Source organism: Arachis duranensis, chromosome 9 (genome assembly GCF_000817695.3).
Source record: "Arachis duranensis cultivar V14167 chromosome 9, aradu.V14167.gnm2.J7QH, whole genome shotgun sequence".
NCBI classification, from domain to species: Eukaryota; Viridiplantae; Streptophyta; class Magnoliopsida; order Fabales; family Fabaceae; genus Arachis; species Arachis duranensis.
In genome coordinates, this window is record NC_029780.3 from 957,185 (window position 1) to 962,350 (window position 5,166).

The following is a 5,166-nucleotide window of genomic DNA, read 5'->3' on the forward strand; positions in this document are numbered from 1 at the left end:
ATATGAACCATCCATCAATTAGAGGTATATAATTCTTTTCTTTTTCAACCATTAAAATCCTAAGGTTATAAACTAGGATTGTTTATTACCTTTCATTTTATTTAGTTATTATTTATTTATTTATTTATTTTCTAAAATTAGCTTTACTAATTTTCACAATCTCCCACTTAAAGCTAATTTTGATAAATTTTCAAAATTCATGTTGCTTATGTATTCCATAGGCCGTATGAGGATCTACACCATTCAAATTTTTCTGTGTTGATTGGTTTTGTCATGGCATCTGCTAGGTTGTCTTTAGTGTGAATCTTCTGCATATCAACACTTCCTTCTTCTACTACTTCCCGAACAAAGTGATATTGTACTCCAATGTGTTTTGTTCTTGAATGAAAGGCAGGATTCCTTGCAATGTGCAAGGCACTCTGACTGTCACAATACACAGAAATCTTCTGTTGTTTGTGCCCGAGTTCTTCTATCAACCTTTGGATCCAAATAGCTTCCTTGCATGTTTGTGTAGCTGCCATATATTCAGCTTCTGTAGTAGATAAAGCTACAACAGTCTGTAATTTAGATAGCCAGCTCACAGCTCCTCCTGCAAGTGTAAACACATAGCCTGTAGTAGATTTTCGTTTATCAAGATCACCTGCAAAGTCTGAATCGACATATCCATTGACAATGAATTCTGATCCTCCAAAACATAATGCAACATTCGAGGTTCCTTTGATGTATCTCAAGATCCTCTTAACAACATTCCAATGCTCTTTACCTGGATCTGCCATAAATCGACTTACTACCGCAACTGCTTGAGCAATATCTGGTCTTGTACAGATCATGGCATACATAAGGCTTCCCACCGCTGATGCATACGGTACTCGAGACATTTCCATTCTCTCTGCTTCACTACTAAGGCACATACTTGAGGATAATTTGAAATTCATAGGAAGTGGGGTTGAAATTGGCTTACATTCTTGCATATTGAAGCGTTGCAAGATCTTCTTCAAATAATTCTTTTGCGATAGCCAAATCTTCCTATCCTTTTTGTCTCGGTGAATTTGCATCCCTAAAATCTTGTTTGCTGGTCCCAAGTCTTTCATATCAAACTCCCTAGCCAACTGTGCCTTCAATTCTTGGATTTGATCTTTGTTGGGACCTACCACCAACATGTCATCCACATACAACAGCAGAATGATGAAATCATTATCACCAGACCTCTTGTAATAAGTACAATGATCTGAACTAAGTCTGTTGTATCCAAGGCTAATAATGAAAGAATCAAATCTCTTGTACCAACACCTTGGCGCCTGCTTTAGACCGTACAGAGATTTAGTTAACCTGCAAACCAAGTTTTCTTTTCCTTTTTCTTCAAAACCTTCTGGTTGGAGCATATATATCTCTACTTCAAGTTTTTCATGAAGAAAAGCAGTCTTTATATCTAATTGTTCTAGATGTAAATTAAATACAACACACATAGCCAAAACTACTCTAATAGTAGTTAGTCTCACCACTGGAGAAAATATTTCATTGAAGTCAATACCTTCTTTCTGAGCATATCCCTTGACAACCAATCTTGCACGATATCGTTCCACCTGATCATTACTATCTCGTTTGATCTTGTAAACCCATTTGTTACCAATGGCTTTCCGACCTGCTGGAAGTTCAACAAGTTTCCAGGTATGGTTCCTATGTAATGCCTCAATTTCTTCTTGCATTGCTGTCATCCACATAGAAGCATCTGGATTGCGCATAGCCTCCATAAAAGTTGTTGGTTCTCCATCTTCTGTCAAAAGACAATATGCATCATGGTTTGTCAAAACATAATTTGAGTGCCATGATGGTGTTCTTCTTTGTCGAGTGGATCGACGAACTTCTATGTCATTAGCCTCTGCTTCTTGTTCTTCGTGCTGTGGTTCTACTTCAGAAAGATCACCTTCTCTGCATTTTTCATCTATTTGAACAGTGGTTATATCTTTAACAGTGCTGTCATTTTCTTGTTCCTTTTGCAATTCATCTTCTGCAAATATCACATCTCTACTGACAACTACCTTGCGGGCAGTGGGATCCCACAGGCGATACCCCTTAACTCCGTCAGTATAACCCAAGAATATACATTTTCTAGACTTTGGGTCTAGCTTTGTTCTTTCTTGGGAATTGTACATCACGTACACAGGACAACCAAATATATGTAAAGAAGAATAATTAGGTGGCTTACCTTGCCACATCTCCATTGGTGTCTTCAACCCAATTGCAGTTGATGTTGACCGATTTATCACATAACAGGCAGTTTTAACAGCTTCTGCCCAAAAAGACTTAGCTAAACCTGTAGTTTGCAACATAGCTCGTGCTCTTTCTAGGAGAGTCCGATTCATTCGCTCTGCTACACCATTTTGCTGAGGCGTATATGCAACTGTGAATTGCCGTTGAAGACCTGCTTGCTTGCAAAATGTTAGAAAATCGCCATCGACATATTCTCCTCCATTATCTGTCCTTAAACACTTGATCTTCTTTCCAGATTCAAGTTCTAACTTTTCTTTAAACTCTTTGAACATCGCAAACACGTCTGACTTCTTCTTGATCGGGAACACCCATAGCCTCCTAGAGTAATCATCAATAAATGATACAAGATATTTTGCTCCTCCTAGGGACATCTCCGGCGATTCCCACACATCAGAATGAATCAACTCCAATATGTGCTTGCTCTGAGCAGTTGATCTACCAAACGTTAATCTATGTTGTTTGCTTGTAACGCAGTGCTTACAAAATGGTAAGTTTACCGATTTGAGCCCGGGAATGAGATTACGTTCTACAAGAATCTTCAAACCTCGTTCTGACATGTGGCCTAGTTTGCAATGCCATATCATTGTATGCACGAGATAAACTAAAACAGTTACTTCTGCATGCAACTATTAATTATAGTATGAAAAAGTGTTAAAAGAAGATCGCCCAAGTCATTTATTCTGGTCCAGTTCCAAAATGAAACCTACATCTGGTCCCAATCACAATTTGTGGTGAGATTGTTCAACTATGATCAATATCCAAGTTACAAATTCATCAAGCACTGACAATTCCAAGAACCAAAAATCCGGGACATTAACAATGACTTTTCTTTTTGTCTTAGTATTTTCACTCAACACACAAAGCCTTTTTCTATTACAAAAAATTTCTCACAAACTCTCACACAGATGCATGCCAAGAACAATTTTCACAAGCATAAGCTCTCACTAGCACACACTAACAAGCAAGATTCACAAAAAACCAAAATCAGCAATGAGAAAAGGAGTACAATGTATGCACATGAATCCTCATAAATTGTATAAAATATGATTGTTAGCTCGGTCTCTCTTTTTCCAAGTTGAACTTGCTGCTCCAATCTCCTTTTCTTTATGATAGAGCAACACCCCACGCAATCTGCAAATAGTGAATTATTTGTAGTAAGAATTAAGTCACATGTATGCCGATAGTTTTTTCTTGTTGTCCATAAAATATATTTTTCTCACAAGTATATTCAGACTCCCTCAGGAGTCAAGCATTGCCTATTAAACTTTCAGCCAGTGAATACAACGAAATATATGCACAATGTAAAGTACATATGAATGTATGATTAATAATATCCGTTAGTGTTTCAGCTATCAGGGAGTAAAAAGCATTGCTAATCTGTAATTCATCAGCAAATAACTAACATAGAAGCTGAAAACTGGGAAGATATCTAGAGAATGAAATAACTTGCAATTATAAATTATAAACAAAGAAATGGAAGAATGCTGATATATACTACATAAAAGAAGCACAATCGAAGAATGCCCCAAAGAGCCAGAGCAATAAAGAGTTAGCCATATGCCATTGCCAAGAACTGCAAACAATAGGCCAGACATTTTCTGCAATCAAAGGGAAGTTCAGAGTATGAAAGCTAACAAAGGTGTGCCACTCCAAAAGCATATCAATCTGTTTATGAGACAAAATGGGTATGTGGTTGTTAGGTACCAGACAAATGACACAGCAAAATATAAAGATGAAAAATTAGAAATTTGTATAAAATATGGAAATAATTGAATAATTTTCTTTGAGAATTACAACTTCTCTCTATCACAAGGAGACTACAATAACACTCTCTCTTGACAAAAGGAGAACATACTTCTCTCTATCAAATATAGGAGAAAACTACTCAAAGAAATCTTATGTTATTCTATCTGGATGACTTGATTGAAATGAATTAAAGAAAAACTCAATTTATAGGTGAGTCTCTTCAATATAAACCATCCATCAATTAGAGGTATATAATTCTTTTCTTTTTCAACCATTAAAATCCTAAGATTATAAACTAGGATTGTTTATTACCTTTCATTTTATTTAGTTATTATTTATTTATTTATTTATTTTCTAAAATTAGCTTTACTAATTTTCACGCCCTTGTCATGATTATTAAGAAGTATGGTATTATTATTAACTTATAAGCAAGTTGGGGTTAGTTTAACAAGTTGTTTTGGTTGTCAAAGAAAAAGTTTGGTTGATTAATAACTTGTGCATTACTTAAAAATCAGGCCACCACATGAAACATCACTTGATTAAAACATTAATTTTATCATCATGAGAAACACATTATTCATTGTTTAATTGGAAGATGCAAAATAAAATTATGGTATGTATCTAACTGAATTACCAATATGGGCTTAGGCTAAATTCTCTAACAAAATTTATTTATGTTGAAATTTTGGTTAGATTTTCCATTAGTTTAATGATAGATTGAGAGTGTAAATTAAAGCAATTTAGGGTTTAGGGTTAACATCATTAATATCAAATTAAATTAGATGGTTGAATTTGTATGACTTTAATTTTTTGAAATATAGTAGGCCACTAATTAGGGCTAAATACTCTAACTGATGATATCATCATATATTTAGATATACAAATATTTATACAGATAATTTATAAAATTTAAACATGCTATGAAACTTAAACTCAATAATTGGTTCACAGTAAAATGGCTAATTAATTAATTAATTAATTAATTAATTACATTAGGACAAATTACAAACCAAATCATTATTAGGGTTTGAAGTTGAAGTGGATTTGGTGTCCTTTGCATTAGTTGTTTAATTAGTAAAATAACAAGTATTTGGATACTAATTAATCACCTGTATAAGAAAAAGTATAAAATACTAATATATTATCTTT